Source organism: Syngnathoides biaculeatus, chromosome 8 (genome assembly GCF_019802595.1).
Source record: "Syngnathoides biaculeatus isolate LvHL_M chromosome 8, ASM1980259v1, whole genome shotgun sequence".
NCBI lineage: Eukaryota > Metazoa > Chordata > Actinopteri > Syngnathiformes > Syngnathidae > Syngnathoides > Syngnathoides biaculeatus.
The window spans coordinates 12917903-12940112 of record NC_084647.1 but is presented as its reverse complement, the minus strand read 5'-3'; the positions used below and the strand labels follow the sequence as shown (position 1 = coordinate 12940112).

The following is a 22210-nucleotide window of genomic DNA, read 5'->3' as shown; positions in this document are numbered from 1 at the left end:
ATCATAATTCCAACATTCAAAGTCCCGTATTCAGTATTAGAAGTAAAGCTTTCCTCTTTTCTTTCTGCCCACGAAGCTGCTTTTTGCAACACACAATCACATTCAGCCTCGATTAGTTGACTTTCCAACCCGCCCCCGATAGAGGTTAATGGCTCCAGTAGCGGACGTTGTTAACCCGGTCCATGACCAATCTGGTATGAAATTCTTTGGATGATCGCTCATATTTGTTTGGAAAAGTTTTAAGTTGGATGCTCTTCCAGATCCAACCCTCTGTTTTTATCTTGGCTTGGGACAGGCCTAGAGTTTGTATTGTCTTGTGGCCGCCTTAGTGGCCTTTTATAGTAAGACTTAACGCACTGTATATATAAATCTCAAGAGGTTTGTGTTCCATCTTCATATTTAAGGACAGTCTGTTGGAAAAAAACAGGGTATACTTCAATCTGAATTTATGAGAGGACTTAATTGCTCAACATAGTGTAATTACAAGAAACTACAAGTAACCTTTAGTAACATTTTGCACACCAGCCCTTTTTAGTGAACATAAAGGCTTAAGGCAGCATCACTGATCAGACTTATGGGAAGAGTTCTCAAATCAAAGGTCCTTTATTTTGTTATTTTTCTTTTCTTTTGCAACTCAGGGAAGACTCTATATGATGTGTAGATGTCCTTTATTGCTTATCAACAAAACTTTGTTTGCACAGCCTTGTCTACTCTACTCTACTAGACTAGAAAACCACAGTAAAAAAAAAAATGGACATCGACCAAGGTGGGATGAGGTTTTATTCATATTGTTTATGCATAAATTTACAGGGAATTTAGAAAAAATATATTGTGCTCTAACGTGCCTGAGGGATGTTTTAAAATAAATAATCACTACTTTGGTTTTTACTCTAAAGTCTTATGACGTCACTGTTGATATGGATAATGTCATAGATTGGGAATGAGACAATACAATTTACATTCTGGGGTGCTCAATCTCAAATGGTACATGTGTGCCTAACGTGAAAGTGACGGTGTACACATTTGATATACAATCCTGAAAAGAATTGATAGTCCCACTTCCATAACAACCTTAAAAATCTCAGGGTTGACATGAACGGATTGGCATTCTCTTTGCGTGGGCCTACTTTTACTTAATTCATTTTTCACCATTGAATCAGTTTAAAAAAAATAAAAAACTTGGATATGGTGATTCCGTGACGAGAATTTTTTATTTTTAATTCAAAACAATATTGACGTTTTTGACAGTAATGGTAATATCAGATCAAGAGCTCTTGCTGCAGCTGAACCTTCTCGCGCTCTTTTCCCATCAAGACCACAGTGAATGTGCTCACTAGGCTGTGAAATGAAAATCATCAATGACGCCTCTCTCAGCATCAAGGAATAGTCCTCTGTGGCTCATTCATCGGCATATTGAAAACCATAAAATATGACAATGCAGCTATTTCATTCAGGGGGCCATGGGTTCGCCATAATTGCATTAAAGCAATCGTGCTTTGTTCGCTCTCTCGGCATAACCACCCCCCACCCCCTCCCAGACCCCCAACCCCTAAGGTGTGCATTTTAGACACTGATGCATTAGTTCATATGATGCTGTTAATGAGAGAACCTTGGTCTCAACTGAGGTGACATAGTGACCCAAATTAACAAAAGTGGCGAGAGGTGATGGAGGTGGTGTGTGTGGTCGTCTGTGTGTGTGTGTGTGCGCGCGCATGTATGTGTGTGTGTCAGCTATATCAGGGTTGCATTCTTTAACAATTTTGCTATTCCCCAAATGATTGCTGGGTGTGTTATCAGCTTGACTAGCAAAAAAAACAGCAACACTTTAAATAGATGCCTAGTATCAAGGCCACCCTAAAAGCAGATTCAACAGTGCCTCCACCCAAAATAATAATAATAATGCGTACATTTAGCCATGTCATATGCATTTCGCTCAGAATATCAGTATCAATAATTTACTGTATTCTCCAAACCATGTGAGCATTTGTTGAATTTACAAGATATAGAAACAAAGAAACAAAGATTATCTTGTGGCACTTCTTGTATGGAAGAGGTCTAGAGGTCTTTCAAACTAATCCAATTTAACCCCACATGAGCAAGCACTATTACAGGTAGTAATCACTGAAAATACATTGCATGGAGCAGCCTAGGAAAAACATTAAGACACATTATTTGGGAAAACAATTAAGCTGTTCTGAACGGGCATATGTTGCAGCTAGACACGAAATATCGACATGGTAGACAGAGTCTTTACCAATATGTGGCCATTGAGCTCAAAGTTTTTTTTTTTTTTTTTTTATGAGATCATCCCCCCCCTAATAAAGACCTCAGCCCTGAAAAGATGCCTTGGAGCACTCTCTGCACTTGCGTAAACAAACACTGCCAAGCACTAGGTAAGAATATATGGTACTTTGACATCTTATAATGCAAGATATTGTATTGCTACAGTATGTGTCCTTCCTGCTCATTGCATACATTTACAATTTTGCCAGCTGGGCACGAAAAATGATCATATTTCTGTTTGCATGCGTATTGTGTGTCTGGACGCGTGCTGGAGGTTTGAGTTTTGTTTTGTTTTTGGCAACGCGCAGAGTGTGGCAACGTTCCAGAGCAATGTGGCGCTGGCTGATAAGTGCGGTGAAATCCAGGTTGTGCTCTGACAGCGTGGTCAGGCTGTGAGATTTGTTTGGATTAGCAGGGAGGGAGCACTGCTCGTGGGGACAGCCGCAGGAGAGCGGGGCATGCGGGCCTTGTAAAACATGCAAGCAAGAGTTTTTATATAGATTAGACATACATGACCACTATCTGCACTGCCAAAGCATTTATGGACGTGACAAAGAGGATTAGAACGAGAATCCCTTTGCTTTGTTTCGGGTGACGTGTTTCTCATGGAAATTACTTAACTTCCTTTTCCACTCTACATTATTATGATGGTCTTGTAAACAGGCTTATAAAAAAAAAGCTTGGGTTGTCCCGCTATTTATTCCATGGAAATTAATTCAAGATACAGAATGTTTTAAAGCTCTAACAGTATATAGGCAGCACTGTGGTGAGGTTGTAGAGCGTTAGCCTCACAGTTCTAAGGACCAGGTTTCAAATCTCGGCACCCGGCTCTGTGGAATCTGCATGTTCTCCCCGTGCCTGTGTGGGTTTTCTCCGGGCACTCTGGTTTGCTCCCACATCTCCAAAACATGCATTCATTGGAGACTCTAAATTTCTCCTAGGTGTGATTGTGAGTGTGACTGTTGTCTGTCTCTGTGTGCCCTGCGATTGGCTGGCAACAATGTTCCCTCTAAGATCCGCAACTGCGCATTTGGGCACTTGCCGCACATTCTCAGCGCAAATGAAAAGAGATCCAGCGGACGTTAACAATAGCCTGACGTCTATTTTTTTTTTTTTTTTTTTAAATCATGGCAGCACACAGCCTCTCACAACGAGCTGCTGACAGGCCACACAAGGCCACACAGTGCACTTCCAAGTTTACCTGACTCCACCCCCTCCGTTCTTAAAGGGGTAATTACAATTGGGGTGTAATGTAAAAATTCCACCTTGGCACAGCCTGATTGAGGATAAAAGCACAGACGATACAATGCCCAAAAAGCTAATTCTGTATTTTAAATATAGGAGGCAACATAGCATTAACCCTAAAACTGTTTGGGAGCATCATTCAGCTTTCAACATGCATTGCTAATGATATTCTGAAAACAGTGATTCAGTTTTAAACCAACAAAAACAGACGGGGATATCATTGTGGGTTTAAAAAAATAAATAAATAAAACAAAGTTGGAAGCGACATTTAAAATGTTTTAGTTCATAGTTGGCTTGGTTTGGTTAGCAATGTATTTTTTTTTGTTGTTTGACATTTTCAGTGTAAATTTGCAAAAACACAAAATTGTTCTTAAAAATGTTCTGATGGGAATATAATCTGAACCATTTAATGAGCCATGTTACTTCAATGGATGACACTGATTGACCACAATAGGTACATCTGATGTTGCTCACAGTGGTAAAAGGAGGGCTCACGGTCTTAGTGTGTTTGCTCAGACACGGAAAAAATTTGAGGGAACATTGACTGGCAACCAGTTCAGGGTGTGCCCCGCCTGTTCCCCAAAGATACCTGGGATAGGCTGCAGCACCTCTGTGAGTTCCAAGCATTAAGAATCACATCGCCAAAAGTGTACGTATTAAAGACATGAGAAAGGTAAAATGCAACGCTGGAAAATAACAGACCCTAAAGTGCAAGCAGGGCAGTCAACATTTAACTCAGTATGACATCCTATACTGCCGAAGAAACTAATAATAATTCCTATCGCATTGAGCCCTCGATGAAACCAAATGGAAACATGTGTGGGGAATCAACATTCAGTCTTGACAGAACAGCATTTGAGCAGGTGAAAAGTTTAAATTGCTTTGGTGAACTTTTATATTCATCCACAGACAAGTTGCAGAACTGATAAAAAAAAAATAAGTTGAGTTGAGCTGCTGTGTCGAAGCAGCAACTCAATAAGATGATTGAGGGCTTTTTTGTGTTCATGGTGTATTTCATAGATTATAAATAAGAAACATGGTGTTCTAAAATGCATGCTAATATATTGTTAAGCCTGGAAGGTGAAAACACAATATTTTTTGATAAAAATATTTTGGAAGTTTTCTGAGTATAAATAGGTAAGTGAAATTCTCTGCTTTCAAGATTTACAGGTTGCATTGTAACCAAGTGAGCACAGTGCTGTATAAATGCACAGCAGGCAAGGTCCATGGCTGAAAAAAGCCACTCCTGAAAGAGTCGCAGCTGCTCTGAGGCGACAAGCTCGTGACCTTGACGAGGGTAGATGCAGGGTACCTTTTCGAATCAGTGACCAAAACAGAGACATCTATCAGGCAGCTTCATGCAGGGGAGGAGGATACTGGGAAGGCAATGCTGCCTGTGGTACAGAGCATCACCTCAACAATGGGAAAGGCTCCAGCTCAATCCGCTTGTCACCCCCGTCAGTTGTACTCTCATCTGCTGTGATGGCGGACGCGTGTGGATCTCAACAAAAAAGCTCATCCTTGATTCTTTGACATATACTGTAGTTCCACAAAGTGAAAAGGTTGAAACCCAGGCTATAAAGATGGTTAAGTATTTCATCCAGTGATGGGGAAACTTTGTGAATTCTCAGTTTGTGTATCCTCAACTTTTGTATGATTCATTTTCCTTTCTTTTTTTGCGGGGCGGGGGGGCTTTTGTCAGACATATTGACCCAGTTATTATACATCCCATTGCCACTGGGTACCCAAACCATGTGATTCGGCTGCTTATTTCCCGGAATTGCACAAAACATTTCACGGACAACTTTATTTTCCATTTTCTTGTTATTGAGGAGTCCATTGATTGATAATGGCAGAATCAGAATTTAAGAAGGATTCAGAAACAAAGTACTGAAATGGAATCTGCATGGCATATGAGCATGAATGAGAGGAGTGGTGGGGGAAGAGTGAATCTCCAGGGAGAAGAGATCGCAAGGGTGGACGACTTCAAATAGTTGGGGTCAAAAATACAGAGCAATGGAGAGTGTGGTAAGGAAGTGAAGAAATGGGTCCAAGCAGAATGGAACAGTTGGCGGAAGGCGTCTGGTGTTCTTTGGGACAGAAGAGTATCTGCTAGGATGAAGGGCAAAGTTTATAAAACAGTGGTGAGGCTGGCCATGAGGTACGGATTAGAGACAGTGGCACTGAAGAGACAACAGGAAGCAGAACTAGTGGTGGGAGAAATGAAGATGTTGAGGTTCTTGCTTGGAGTGAGCAGGTTGGATAGGATTAGAAATGAGCTCATTAGAGGGTAAAGCCAAAGTTGGATGTTTTGGAGACAAGGTTAGAGATGCCAGACTCCAATGTCCAGAGGCGAGAGAGTGAATATATTGGTAGAAGGGTGCTAAGGATGGCGCTGCCAGGCAAAAGAGCGAGAGGAATCCCAAAGAAAAGGTTGATGGATGTTGTGAGGGAGGACATGAATACTGTGGGTGTTAGAGAGGAGGATGCACAAGATGGGAAGAGAAGAAGATGGCCAATCTCCCCAGGACATACAGTAGAATTCAAGAAAAAGAACACAAGGCATCAATAAAAATATTGGTTAATTTCTTCATTTAGCCATTTATATATCTATTCCACATAGTTTTATTCATTTTATCTATCATTCTCTATAAAATGTTAGCTGCTTACTAGGTAGCTGCTACTCTAACTGTCACATAAAGAGTTACAGTATATTGATTTTATGTGTTACATAGTAAGTTGCTTTCCAATGTGAGGGCATAGGCTCCCTTTATTATAATCTTGAAGCGCTCCAGCTATGGCTAGCATATCATAATCACGTTATTTTTTTTAACCCTTCTACGACAGTTATGATGATAGAGTACCGAAAAGATAGCCGTGCATTGAATTAACAGTTTATGGATGGTGACCAGACCGTTCAACAACTCAATTCCATTTTCATGATTGGGTGTGAACAGTGGACAAATAGTTAGCACGTCTACTTTATAGTCCTAATTTTGGAAGCTGACTCATCGCTTCTCTGTGAAGTTTACTTTGTACTCCGTCTTCCTCCCACATCCCAAAAGCATGCATGTTAAGTTGATTACAGACTAAATTGTTTTGACGTGAGTGTGAATCATTGTTTATCTATTAGCTGGCAACCAGAGTCAAATGGGATTCATTCAAGTTCACCGTTGACTGTAAAAACCTCAAGTTGTGCAGAAAATGGATAGAGGCTACAGAGAATGTGGGGGGGTAATCAGAAGAAATTGGAAGTCGACGAGCATTTTGTTCATGTGCTCTCACTGAAAATGCAGTAGCAACATGTAGTTAACGTCAACATGTTTTGACATTACAAAAAGGAATTATTTTTTCCTCCGTCAACATGAGAAAGCATGTGACGTGAGGGCAGCATGACCTGTGACTACCCGATGTCATCGCACAGTATGGCAGCATTGACAGAATAACTTTATTCCCCATTGAATTGTGAGATGGCTCTTCGAGCTTTTTTGATTTTTCTCTTTTTTTGTGCACTGGAAAGAAATGACCCCCTTTGTGTCAAACCAGATAACTTAAAGGCAAAAGTTGAGTTTAGATATATTTTGATCGCATTTGTGTGTTTGTGTGAGATTGTGATGGGACAAAGGATGAACACACAACACACAAATATTTACATTTTGTATTCTATCATGCATGTTGAATGAAACTTTCTTCAAACTACCAAACAGTGAACAAGAAAATCTGATTATTTTCCTTTTCAACTTTTGTCTGATCATGCACAGTTGTCTTGTCTGGGAACAACAGCTGGCAATGCCTGGTTGCTAAGTGAATTATCCCTCAATGGCCACAATGAGGCAGGATAGTGCAATGAAAGGATCTGTTTTAGTTGAATGTAGATTTACCATTACTAAATTTTTGTCATGTCATTATCCAAGCCGCTTATCCTCACAAAGGTCACGGGAAAGCTGGAGCCTATCCCAGTTAGCTTTGGACAAAAGGCGGACGACACCCTGAAGTGGCCGCCAGTCCGTCACAGGGCAGATATCGACAGCATCACTGAGCGGGAATCGATCCCACGCTGCCCGCACCAGAGGTAGGCGTGTGTACAACTACACCATCAGTGACTTACTGAATTTTGATTGAAGGATATTTTCCTGAAAGATGACAGAACTATTTTTCGCCAAATAACTATTCCTCCTTTAGCTCCGCTTGACTGAAGTAAAATGCTACTTGAGCTTTTAACTTTGATTAACATCATCTGCCCACAGTAGAGGCACCTTTTTGACCTTGATAAAGCAGGAAAATTCACATCAGATCTACAGGTTTAATCTTAATTGTACATGTCTATGTGCTTTATTCCTGACCAAGCGCAAATTACTTCAAAATACCTAACTTTCAAAATGTTTGAAATGCACGACCGTGTGCATTTTTTTGCATCTCCGGTGATCAGCATTCACAAGCTGAAAGTATCTCTGTCTGCTCCCTAGCATATGATGACATCAAAGAATGCAAAGGCCACCACAGTATCACGCAGGAAAAGGTCATGAGCAAGGTCCTGCTTTTATCAAAGGAACTCAGCCTCCTGAGCAAGTGGAGGCACTTCCTCTCCAGATCTTTTGTGTTATCTGTCTGCTCCAGTTGTTTTATGTGAAGACACAGCCACCTAAGTGAGTCTACTGTCTCAGTATCAGAAGGCTGGATGTTTGAACATTTCAGCGCCACAAGAATTTGACACACAAGAATTATTGAACTACACAATATTCATACATTAAAAAAAAAACATATATACATATAAAACAGTGGTGAGGCCACCCATGATGTACGGATTAGAGATGGTGGCACTGAAGAAACAACAGGAAGCAGAACTGGAGGGAGCAGAAATGGGGATGCTGAGTTTCTCGCTTGGTGTGAACAGGTTGGATAGGATTAGAAATGAGCTCATTAGAGGGACAGCCAAAGTTGGATCTATTGGAGACAAGGTTAGAGAGAGCAGACTTCGATGGTTTGGACATGGTCAGAGGTGAGAGAGTGAGTATGTTGGTAGAAGGGTGCTGAGGATAGAGCTGCCAACCAAAAGAGCGAGAGGAAGACCAAAGAAAAGGTGAATGGATGTTGTGGGGGAGGACATGAGGACAGTGGCTGTTAGAGAGCAGGATGCACGAGATAGGCTGAGATGGAAAAAGATGACACGCTGTGGCGACCCCCAACGGGACAAGCCGAAAGAAAAAGAAGAAGACACACTATTCATAAAATTCTCAAAACATGAGAATTACAATTCTTGAAGAATTCTCAATTATGCTAATGTGGAGCATTAGATTCCCAATATAAAACACAGAATGTAAAGTTCAAAAACTGCCAAGTAGCATTTGTCTTGGGTGTGCATGCTGAAGAGACGATGCTTATATTTAACTATGCAGAAAGTTTGTCGGTGGAAAGCAGTCACTGATTCTCCGCGCTCCCAGTTGCTATTGTTCTCTCTCGCTGAATGTTTTTTTAGTGCCTGTCATCCACTACCTCACAGAACTGGGACTTCACATACCTGCAAGTTTGTTCCCTCTTCGAGATGAGGAACTGAGAGAAATCAGACATGCAGGAGTGCAATGGAGGTAATTGATATGCAGCTTTGAGTGCCGCTGACTGGCATTCAGGACATTAAGGGAGTACAAATGCAAGTACACATTAACAAATGGGCTGCCAAAATAGAATCGAAAATGTGTTGCTTCCCTTCAACCTGACTTGTTTGTGTCTTGCAACCGAAGACGTATTGTGTTGGTGGGAATTTCAACAATAATAAGACTGCTTAGCACATCTGCCTCACAGTTCTAAGGACCCGGGGTGCAAACCCGCCCTCCGGTTTGTGGAGTTAGCATGTTCTCCCCGTGTTTGTCCTGTGCTTATTCTGGTTTCCTCCCACGTCCCCAAAAAACATGTATGGTAGGTAACATGAACAACAACAATGAAAATTGTTGTTGTTGTTGTTTGAAATGCAAACTACTGTTATACTAGTTTTTGTTTTGCTTGTTTGGCTTCTCCTTCCTGAAACAAAATGTCTTAATATACTCCATTTCAGATGACTCAGGACTGCTGATGTGATACCATCCGGGGCACTTGTGGGGGTTCCATCAGTAACAAAATCTTAGTACTTTTTTTTAATATGAAAATGCTGATCATCATTTATATTGTCAGGTTCTTGGGGATAATGGGTGAGCAGGCCTGCAGTTTTCCAGGGAAAATAATAGCTTTATTTAGCCTACTCCCACCCCGCTCCTTCAGAGTTCTCCCCTGTTTGGAAGCTCGAGAGAAGCAGATGGCTTGGCATCACCCTGAGAGCCCCGTGTCAGCCTGCCTCTTTGGATTGCAATCCAATCCAAGCCTAACAGTTAGCCCCAAATAAACACAGAAAGTGGCACACCAGAATTAGGCATTAACAATCCGAGGGCACGACAAAATTGGAATGAGAAAAGCCACCGAGATTCAATCAGGATTCGGGAAACAGGTTTGCACAGCACGGAAGTACCCCTTGAGGGATGCAAGCCATAAAAATGAGATAGGTAAAACAAATACATTTTCTTTGCACAGTTGGTGTGAAATGCTTTATTTAAGATCAGCTCGAGGTGATTTCAGAATGTGAGGTATTTGCTCAACCAACACTTTTTTTTTTTTTTTTTTTAAAGAAAATGCCACTTCAAAAATCCTGGGCTTTTGATATGGTTACAGGTGCAGACTGCCAAACCAACTAACAGACAATCCATTTTCTGTACAACATACCTGTATCCTCACAAGGGTTGCCCAGCTATCTTTGGGCGAGAGGCAGGGTACACCCTGAAGTGGTCGCCACTCAATTGCAAGGCACATACAAACAAACAACCATTCACCCTCGCACCCACAGGCAATTTAGTCTTCAATAAACCCGCCACGCATGTTTTGGGGATGTGTGAGGAATCCGGAGTACCAGAGTGAACCCACATAGGCACAGGGAGAATGTGCAAACTCCACACAGACGAGGCCAGGATTTGAACCCTGCTACTCAGAACTGTGAACTCGACGTGCTAACCACTCGCCCACTGTGCCGCTCACCAACTAACAGTTTAAATCAAAATGACCTCCAACTGTCTTCCCTGCAGACAGTAGGCTGGCCCAATGGCCTTCAGCTTAGACAAAAACTGCATGAGGCAATGACAGACCCAGTTATGTTGGAGCATATGGTGCCTACGCACACATTACGTATCCATTATTTCTCCCTTGTGCTTTGCAAAACCGTTGTCAGGCTCCAACTTCGGATGTCGCACAAGTCCCATTCTTGTGAAATAATTGAAAAGAAGAATGTTGCCGCACTGTAAAATGTCAAATGTTTGTTTACAATCTCAGGACGAGTTAAGTCTAATGAAGCATATGGCTTTTATGTGCTAGTTGAGTTCCTCGAAATAATTCATGGATTTAATTTGTATAACTCTATAGTAATAATAATATCAATAATAATAATAACAACAACAATAATATAACGATATAACAATATAACGATAATTTGTTTGGGTCTTCCACTTCAAAATTCATTTTCCGCTTGGAGTGGGCTTGCTATTTTTTTTTTTCTCCAGATTTACCGAAAGCACTTAACCTTCATGTAAATGTGCAAATTTCCACCACTTGCAAACCTGGCGCCAACTGCTCTAAGCAAGAAACATCACTGTAAGGAAAGTGTTTACCACACAAGCCACATTCAAGGATTCATGAAAAAAAATGCCAACATGAAATAGCCTGACAGACTACTAAGGCACACACTCATGACAAATCCTACTAAAGAGCGCTAAAGAACGTTTAGCTAAATTTGCGACAACTATTTCAATGTTATGAATTCTTCTAAAAAGTTTAAAAAATATATAATGGAATTAGTTGAATCTCCTTCTTCTTCTTCTTTCAGCTTGTCCCATTAGGGGTCCCCACAGCGTGTCATCTTTTTCCATCTAAGCCTATCTCTTGCATCTTCCTCTCTAACACCCACTGTCCTCATGTCTTCCCTCACAACATCCATCAAACCTTTCTTTGGTCTTCCTCTTTCTCTTTTGTCTGGCAGCTCCATCCTCAGCACTCTTCTACTAATATACTCAATCTCTCGCCTCTCAACATGTCCAAACCATCGAAGTCTGCTCTCTCAAACCTTGTCTCCAAAACATCCAACTTTGGCTGTCTCTCTGATGAGCTCATTTCTAATCCTATCCAACTTGTTCACTCCGAGCGAGAACCCCAACATCTTCATTTCTGCTTCCTGTTGTGTCTTCAGTGCCACCATCTCTAATCCGTACATCATGGCCGGCCTCACCACTGTTTTATAAACTTTGTCCTTCATCCTAGCGGAGACTCTTCTGTCACAAAGAACACCAGACACCTTCCACCAACTGTTCCATCCCACTTGGAACAGTTTCTTCACTTCCTTCCTTTAGTTGTATCTGCTAAATTTGGTTAATGGATTAAAGTATTCCTATCTTTAAAATGAATTATGTGTATTTAATTTTCGATGCTCTTTGTCAGAAGTGACCTGAACTGGCTGCCAGCCAATCGCAGGGCACACAGAAACAAACAACCATTCGCACTTAAAATTACACATACGGGCAATTTAAAGGCTTCCATCGATGCATGTTTTGGGCTGTGGGAGAAAACCAGAGTGCCCAGAATAAAACACACAGGCACGGGAAGAATATGCAATTTCCACAAGGGTGGGGCCAGAATGGATAGGTTTCCAATGACGTCACCGCAGTCTTTAGATGAATCGGATAAATTAACGATACAAAAAACTTCCCCTATCACCTGTGCGCTCTGACCTCTATGACACAAAAGATGGCGTAATTGGAAACCTATTCATTTGAACCCCAGTCCTCAGAAGTGTGAGGCCAACACTCTAACCCATGGGTCAGGAACCTTTTCGAGTGAGAGAGCCATAAATGCTAAATATTTTAAAATGTAATTTCAAAAGAGCAATGCAAAATTTTTAAAAACTAAATACAGGTGTATTTATGTTGAACCAACACTTTAGAGTACAATAAAGTCTCTGAATTCTTTTGAGTAACATTGTTATGATGTTGCTAACCAATGATGACAAAAGTACTTCTTATCATTAATGCGACTTCAGGTGCTTCCTGGTTTTGCTGATGGCTTGGGAGTCTGTTTCATCCATCGTCATATGCTTCACAAAGGCGTTGAGACTTCCATCGGTTAATTGTGAACGTGATTCAATTTGATATGCCATCATGCTGGTACGATGGTGAACAGTTCTTGCCGACAAAGCATGTCTTTTATTCGTTTGATTACTGGTCTTTATGCGAAGTTGGCAAAATGCTGATTGGCAACGTCAAGTACTAATGCTTTGGCATATTCCCCATCTGTGAATTTAAACAAAAAGCAGAATCCTCTCTCTCCATTCCTGTTGGAAACTTCAGCGCTCACATTTTTTTTTCTTTGAACGCCCTTTGTCAAAAGCGTTTCTATAAATAGTTGTTCCGACACAATCGCCATTTGATTCTTCTGCACCTGTGGATATCGACGACCACGCAAAAGCTACAGCAACTCACTAGGCCAAACTGTCTCCATGTCATTTCCGTTGCCTCCCACACCTAACTACGGCAAGCCCACTAGGACAAACCTTCTGTGCACGACAGAAATCACATGTACAGTATGTCGTTATGAGGGCTCCGCGAGCCATATGCAACCACCAAGAGCCAAGTATGGCTCGCGAGCCTCAGGTTTCCGACGGCTACTCTAACCAGTTGCACCACTGTGCCTCCAATTGTTCAATATTGAAGACACATTTTAAATTAAAGGAACTTATGTCACTAATCACTAAAAATACTTTCAAGTCAAGCAAGACAACTCTGCTGAATATTAAAATCATTTGCATGTTTGATCAATGGTCTTCAGATGCCCTTCTTGATTAAAAGTGCCCTCCAACTAATATTATGGCTGATATGACTTTGCCTTAAATATCATGGAAGCAATAAAAAAGACCACGAGTTTATATTAAATATGCATGGAATAGTTTTGTTATGAAGCAGTTTTAAGCGATGATTACACTGCTCGCTGATAAATGATCTGAAGGTTATTAAGACGGAGCCATTGATGTCCACATACAGGATTTGATGGTACAAAAGTGAAAACTGTGCCCCCCCCACAAAAAAAAAAAAAAAAGAATCTATGTGATGAAATCTGAGTGAGGAATATGTGTGATGAGATTTAACAACAACAAGGGGTGACGGTAATAGCGGTGGGACTTTGGCGCCATAATATGAGGGAATTTGATTGCATCAGAGATCTTCCATGGAATTGAGGTGCCCCACAACAGGTTTGCCGCGGGCGATAAACGCACAGATGAAAAGCAGACATAAAACAGTCAATTACCACAGTGCATGATTAACCTAAACTAATTAAGACCTCTGGGTAATGTATGCAAACAAAACCCTAATCTCCCCGTTTTCTTTTACAGTATGAACTCACACCAGTGAATCTGTGTGCTGGCCCTCTTTTCACAAAGCCCCTCCAGTCCTCAACGCAGCTGAACGGCTGCCATCGCTTCTCGATTTATGCTGCTCTTCCCCCTCACTCTTTTTTTTCTCTGTATCTCACTCATTCTCACTCTCTCTCAGGCTCAGTCCCTCGCGCTCCTTTGTATCATGTTCAAGCCAGCATGCTCGTGGTGTGCAATCCCCTTCCAAGATTTGCACCTCTGTTCAAATTCCCTTGTGGTTAGTGGCCAAAGTTCAGTGAGGATGCACTGCGGATGTTACCAGTTTATGTTCCTCTCGGTTTGCCAAGTGCACATAATGATTGCGCCTCATTCTATAGGTCACTAATAACTTACTGTACTGGGAAACAACAATATTATGGGAAATGAGGCATATTTGGGATAGGCAGTGCGAAAGATGGATAGAAATTTATTTCAAACCTTTTGATGAGAATAATGAGCATAAGAGCTGCTTGTGGAAAAGTACAGAGATGGTCAGAAGGAGGTACGTTCAATTTTTGTAGACCTAGAGAAAGCCTACGACAGAGTACCAAGAGAGAAACTGTGGTACTGCATGCGCAAGTCTGGTGTGGCGAAGAAATATGTTGAATAGTACAGGATATGTATGAGGGTAGCAGAACAGCGGTGAGATGTGCCGTAGGTGTGTCAGAAAAATTTAAGGTGAAGGTGGGACTGCATCATTGTTCTGCGTTGAGCCCCTTCCTGTTTGGGGTAATAATGGATAGGCTGACAGATGAGGTTAGACTGGAATGCCCTTGGACCATGATGGTCGCAGATGATATTGTGATCTGCAGTAAAAGCAGGGAGCAGGCGGAGGAACAATTAGAAAGATGGAGGCACGCACTGGAGAGGAAAGGAATGAAGATTAACCAAAGTAAAACAGAATATATGTGCGTCAATGAGAGGGGCGGAGGAGAAGGAGTGAAGCTCCAGGGCGAAGAGATAGCGAGGGTGGACGACTTTAAATACTCAACAATACAGAGCAATGGTGAATGTGGTAAGGAAGTGAAGAAACGGGTCCAACCGGGGTGGAACAGTCGGCGGAAGGTGTCTGGTGTTCTATGTAACAAAAGAGTCTCCGCTCGGATGAAGGGTAAAGTTTATAAAACAGTGGTGAGGCCGGCCATGATGTACGAATTAGAGACGGTGGCTCTGAAGAAACAACAGGAAGCAGAACTGGGGGTAGCAGAAATGAAGATGGTGAGGTTCTCGCTTCGTGTGAACAGGTTGGATAGGATTAAAAATGAGCTCATTAGAAGGACAGCCAAAGTTGGAGATTTTGGAGACAAGGTTCGAGAGTACAGACCTTGATGGTTTGGACATGTCCAGAGGCGAGATTGAGTATATTGGTAGAAGGGTGCTGAGGACGGAGCTGCCAGGCAAAAGAACGAGAGGAAGGCCAAAGAGAAGGTTGACGGATGTTGTGAGGGAAGACATGAGGACAGTGGGTGTTAGAGAAGAGTTGCACGAGATAGGCTTGGATGGAAAAAGATGACACGCTGTGGCGACCCTAACGGGACAAGCCGAAAGAAAAAGAAGATGATGAACCAAGTTTTGAAAAACGTTTTATTGGTTATCCTCTTCACTCTTTTTAATTCTTGCTTCGAAGGAGAATAATTTTTGAAAATGTAGCACTGGGTTTAAAAATGTGACAGCGCAGACACTCGTTGTCACATTGCATTGCACTGTAAAGAAGCGAAAGGAAAATAAACATTTGCTTCCATTTCCGATGCAAGGTTACACAAAGCAGGCAGTCATGTTGTGTTTACTGCAAAATTTGATTGTTGGCGGGAGAGACAGATGAAAGCACAACCTCCATTTAAAACTCCGGTCAAACTTTCACCGAGTACTCTATAAAGCCACAGTATGAAGCTTCCTGTCATGCTAATTGCGACGTTGTATTACTTCACCGTGACGACAACTCACTCCTGCTGTGTTTGAGTCAAAAAACTGTCAGCGGTTCAAACACGAGGGGGAGAGTGGTGAGCGGGGGGGATTTTCGGGAAGCCAGATGAGAGGACGACTGCATGCCTCTTAAGTCCTCACTTTCCAGATGGATGAAGGGACATTCACAGGAAGATAAGCGTCTAATCAGTCTATTCACATTAACTTTTGACTCAAAATCAGATCAAAGTACGTTTTGTGTATCACATTTCATACATGAAAAAAGGATACAACGTTCTTCGAAAGAATGAGGAAAAATAACCGCGTGCACAACGACATGGCTTCAATGAACAACTGGAATATAAAAATAAGTCGAAATTATTTATGTGTACTACAAACACTTGAGATAACAGCACGAGCAGTTAATTACAGTATACAGTATCTCTCTTTATGACATTTTGACGTGCAACATTTTTCTAATAGTATAATACATTTCACGTCCTTCAAAAGCCAATTTCCTTGCCAGGTGGCAGTCACGTGCAATGAGTGCACTTCAAACTAAAACATTAACAAACATTGTTGAATTAATTACCGTTTGACAGGTTCATTCAAAAAGGATTATTTGTAAAGGCATTTTTATATTAGAATTTATTTGTGTGTATTTGTGTTTACCTAATTAAGGCAGCTGTCAGTGTGGACGGAGGAAATCTGCTAACTCAATACAATGTACACATCGATGTTTGGAAGCAATTGAAGATGTCTATGGAATTCAGCATGATGACCTTTGACCATGTATTTTTAGTTATCCTTGAAAAGTCTGAATTTTTGATGTACTATCTTGTATGAGATAGTCAACTGAGCATACAATACAGGGAGTTATTGGGTTTAGACGGTCTCGATCTAAGATGTTTCGACTTTACAACGCCTGCCTCCCGTCCGCCATTTTGTCTGGCTAATACTTGTCCGTGTTCGTGCGCCGGGAGTATCGTGGCATTTTTCGCCCTCCTTTTTAGACATTATTGCCCCAAAGAAGAAAGCTTTATCTTTTAGCAATGCAGCCATGAGAAAACCCATTACCATGGAAACGTAGCTCAAGATCATAAAAAGATTGGCGAAAAAAGAAACACCAACGCCACCAAGGTTTCAGTCAGTCGACCGTGGTGACAATTATTAAAGACAAATCCCACATTTTTGCGCATGTGAAGGGTCGGATACAATGATCACAAAATAAGGTTTTACTTGTCGAGATGGAGAGGATTGAGGACCAGGTTCCTTTGCAATAGCTAAGAAGAGCCCCCCCCTTCTTCTTCTTCTCCATCCACCTCTCAGCAGTAATGCTAAGTACATCTTCTTATTTCAATGTATTTGTTTTTTTATACAAAGTATTTCGACATAAATTGTGACTTTAACGGTGGAATCCGATTTGAGTCGCAATTCGAGTTAAGTCACTACTGTAGGAACGGATCTCAAGTCGTAGACCGAGGACTCCCTGTACTGTATTTCAAATGGAGCATTTACATAAAAAAAAAAAAAAAAACCTTACATATCGCACACATAGTTTTCCCCTTACAGTCAGTGCCTAACTGGGTATCTTAAAATGTGTTCCTTTGAAGTTGTTTTTTTCTCACTGCATGTATCTGTTGGTGTGAAATAATTAGCTCTTGAGATGAGATTGAAAGAAGAAGAAATGTTGATTGATTGACAGATACTGACAAAATTTAGTCTCAACAAAACACTAGCTTTCACTTACCCCTCCATCCCAGCCCTCCAGCCCCTCCTATTGTTCTTTTAAAATGAGACTTGTCTATTTTAGCTTGACTGTCGGTTTTCTTCGTTAATGTCATAATGTTTTATCACTTGAAAAGGTGTAAATTTAGAGGTAAAAAAAATGTTTGTGACGAGTTCTCAGTACATGTGAAAAGTAATTGCTTAAAATTAATTGTACAGCAGGGCCTACCTCTGGAAGTCTAGGCCTCGAGGTGCAGCTCGAAGGCATGCGGCTGGTGGACGGGTTTGAAACCAGTGGACCTGGCCAGGCTGGCCCCCAAAGGGTCACATGGGTCCCCCTCCGATAAACTCACCACCTGTAGGAGGCACCATAGGGGTCAGGTGTAGTGTGAGTTAGGTGGTTGCTGAAGGCAGGGATCTTGGTGGTGATCCGCGGGAAAAGAATCAGGCTCTAGGGATGTGAAATGTCACCTATTTTTCAAGGAAGGAGCCCAATCTGGTGAGTGAGGTCGAGAGGTAATAGTCTTCTTGAGAGGGATCCAACTCTCTTTCACTCTGAAGTTGCCCACAGTGAGAAATCCCAGGAGATGAGGGTTATACCTATTGCCGCCCTGCTCCGCACCTATACATTGGGGTTCACCACAGTCGAAGAAAGGCTGAACTCTCTCTGCTCTCGGATGGGGGGGGACATGTCCTGATTTTTTTTTTTTTTTTTTTTTTTGCCCATGCAGGAATCAGCAGTTCACAGTACTTACCATTTTTGGAGTGCTTGAGAGAAGTGGTGGAGCCTGCTCCCACTGCGGCCCTCCTCATTCTGCCTCAGTGTTCACTTGGGCAATGAGACATGGAAGGGCATGACTGGGAGGAACAGGGAGGACTGGGAGGATTTCTCTGCTCATTACGGACTGTTCATAACAAACACCATGTCCAAGTGTAAGACTGTCCATATTTGCACTTGGCACCAGGCCACCCTTGGCTGCAGTTTAATGATCAACTTTGTGGTCGTGTCATCGAACTTGTGGCCACACGTCTCGGACACTCTGGTGAAGAGGGGGGCAGAGCTGTCAACTGATCACTACGATGGTGTGGGAAGATGCCAAAACGACCTGGCAAGCCCATACATACTGTGCGGGTCTGCTGGGAAAGTCTGACAGAATCCCTTGTCCGAAGGAATTTTAACTCCCACCTTTGAGAGAACTCTGCTCACGCTCTGCGGCAGGTGGGGACATTTAGTCCGATTGGACCATGTTCTGCGCCTCCATTGCTGAAGTGGCCGAAAGGAGCTGTGGCTGTAAGGTGGTTGGTGCTTGACGAGGTGGCAACTCCTGAACCTGTTGGTGGACACCAGCGGTGAGGGATATACGATGAACAAAGGAGTCCAATGTTATTTTTGCCAGTGGGAACCTTAATAATCAATCTAGGGTTTTTTTCAACTTTGTAGAGGTCATACATTGAGGTCATATATTGCCCAAAGGGCAATTTGCTTTTTTAAATTTCTCTAAAGATGTTTTCAACATTTGTATACTGGAGGGGAGTGAGTCAGTGGCAGGAAATGAATCAAGTTTGTCCTTAATCACAACTCATTAATCCACACAGCAGGCTGGCTGGCAAGTGACCTGGATCCACGGAAGCTTTGAAGTTGTCAGTGATCTCACTAGTCATCACTTTGCAAGAGCTCAACATTTTCAAAACTCCCTGTGCGCCATCTTTTTTTTTTTTTTTTTTGCATCCTGGGAATGGAATCCTTACCCCTGCAGCATCTAAAATGCTGACATCAGGAAAACACTATGGATTTATGATTTTCTAAATAGATTAGGCCAATATACAGCATATTTCTCATTTGATTAAATTGATCCTAATTAGGGATTTCCTCCTGGGTATTCTTACTGTCAGAACTATTTTTGTGTACAAATCATCTCTGTGATATACTGTGTCTAACAGTTGGTTTCTTTATTTGAATTATTTTTTTAATGTATATATATATATATATATTAATAGATGTATATATATTTTTTGTTTCTAATGGAGCCAACTCACTTTAGCCACTAAACACACCTTTTGACACATGTAACACACCACTCAAGCGGAGGGGGGAAAGGAAATATCTGCCAGAAAATCATCACATTGCTGTTAATAATGAGGTTTTTTTTGACATTACACGATGACATGACATCAGTCCCAGCATAGCGTTTCCTAATTAACTCATTTCCTATTCAGGTGGAGTAGGCTTCAAAGGCCGCCTTTTCCTCCCGTCTAATGTCACATTTCCATGATTAAACGTGGCTCTTTTTAGACTTTATACATGGTCAACGTCTATAAGGGCTTATTAAACAGAGGCTACATGCCACATTGGCATTGTTATGCGCTGACCCACCTCAATCTTAGATTAGAATTTCAGAAGATGAGATCAGAATCTAGATACTGGCTATGGCATGACATCATTAGCGGCACTATTTGTATTTGCAGCTTCACCTGCAGAAGTGAAAATCAAATTGCTGGATGAGGAAAACAATATCACGAGCCACTTTTTCATTTTTGCATCGCTGGTGATATAAATAAACATAACCTTTATGTCTCAAGAACAGTGCTCTGCATGAACTGACATAATGTTACAAGACTAAAGGTGAACCTTTCCCCTGTTCATTTTTAATCAGACTAGTTCAGCTATACTCTGTAATGATGCCCCAATGTCATGCATGATATTACCACAACTTCTTCTTCTTCTTTTTCTTTCGGCTTGTCCCGTTAGAGGTCGCCACAGCGTGTCATCTTTTTTCATCTAAGCCTATCTTGTGCATCTTCCTCTCTAGCACCCACTGTCCTCATCTCCTCCCTCACCACATCCATCAACCTTCTCTTTGGTCTTCCTCTGGCTCTTTTGCCTGGCAGCTCCATCCTCAGCACCCTTCTAACAATATACTCACTCTCTCGCCTCTGGACATGTCCAAACAATCGAAGTCCGGTCTCTCTAACCTTGTCTCCAAAGCATTCAACTTTTGCTGTCCCTCTAATGAGCTCATTTCTAATCCTATCCAACCTGCTCACTCCGAGCGAGAACCTCACCATTTTCATTTCTGCTACCTCCAGTTCTGCTTCCTGTTGTTTCTTCAAAGCCACCGTCTCTAATCCGTACATCATGGCCAGCCTCACCACTGTTTTGTACCACTTTTTGCCCTTCATCCTGGCGGAGACTCTTCTGTCACATAGAAACCAAACACATTCCGCCAACTGTTCCAGCCAGTTTCTTCACTTCCTCACGACACTCACCATTCCTCTAAATTGTTGACCCCAAGTATGTCCACCCTCACAATCTCTTCTCCCTGGAGCGTCACTCTTCCCCCTCTGCCCCTCTCATTCATGCACACATATTCTGTTTTACTTCGGCTAATCTTCATTCCTGTCCTTTCCTTTTTGATATTACCATAACTGCGACTGCAAAAGTTGCAAGTATGGAAGCAAGCTGTCGTGCCACTTCATCAATGTGTTTCAAGAAACGTGTTCAAGTGTTGCGCTGCGACTGAATGGCGACCAGTTCAGCTGAGATGAGTTCCGGTTCACTCATGATCCTGAACAGGATCCGCTAAGTGGTATAGAAAATGGATGAATAGATAGATAGGTTTTGAAGTGTAATTTAAGCCACTTTATGGAACTTTGTATGGGAAAAATATCCCTTTTAATTATTCCGCTGACTGACTGTGGCTTTCTGCTCTTTTCAGCGATTGTGGCTTTCATCTTTTTTCATTGAGATTAAATTAAGAGCACTTCCAAAGTGAAAAGTAGACTCAATTTTTTTTAAATCTTGTTTTGGTTTTTTTTTATGAATGTAAATGTAACAGTTCATGTGCAATATTAAAGTGGAAATCAGCTAAAATTACTTAAGCCTTGCAGTGGAGATTTTAATCCGTGTACACAGATAGTAATACAATTGGGAAGTTGACCAAAATTTGAGGGAACAGCGCATATATACACGCTGTAAAAGTTGCACAAAACTACTATGTCGAGACATCATCACTTGACCCAAAATGTTATCATGAAAAACTTTGGCAAAATCCACAAGATCTCAGATGACCTAATGAGATTTTATTTTTTGCAAATTCAAACTATTTTCTCTCATATATTTTTATCTTTGTCTATTTCATTTTGTTTCTGGTTGCTGTCCCTATTCTAAATTAGTTAGTAGCTACGTAATAGCTAATCTAAGCCCTGCACCTCCTTTCTGCTCTTGATGTTGAGTGGGAGAGTGTTTTTAGATTATACAATTGATAATTTGTTGTGGTAAAAAAATAGTCAAAGTTACTTGGGGTAGCGACCCCTGATGGGTCAAGTCTAAAGTCGCAATGACCAGAGTCTTTAGAATGAACTGTTTTCGACATTGGAGGATGCTATTTACACGGGGAAGGATGCTGAAAAGGGAGAGTTTCTACTGATGGTGTATCCCAAAAAATCTAGGGGACTGCATAAACCTGAAGCTCTTGTCATGACTAATCACAATACACACTAAAGTTCACAATATTTCTGTGCAGCCGTTGTCAGGCAAAAGAACAAAACAAAATACAGCCTAAAAAAATTGTTTAGAGGGGG

General features: G+C 41.6%; 1 long non-coding RNA gene across 1 annotated transcript; it reads left to right on the top strand.

The window, feature by feature from the left end:
* Positions 1-796: 796 nt before the first annotated feature.
* On the top strand, positions 797-8308 carry LOC133504736 (uncharacterized). The gene is made up of 3 exons (XR_009796067.1): positions 797-2393; positions 7443-7600; positions 7995-8308. It is a non-coding gene; the product is annotated as an uncharacterized LOC133504736 (long non-coding RNA).
* The last annotated feature ends 13902 nt before the right edge of the window (positions 8309-22210 follow it).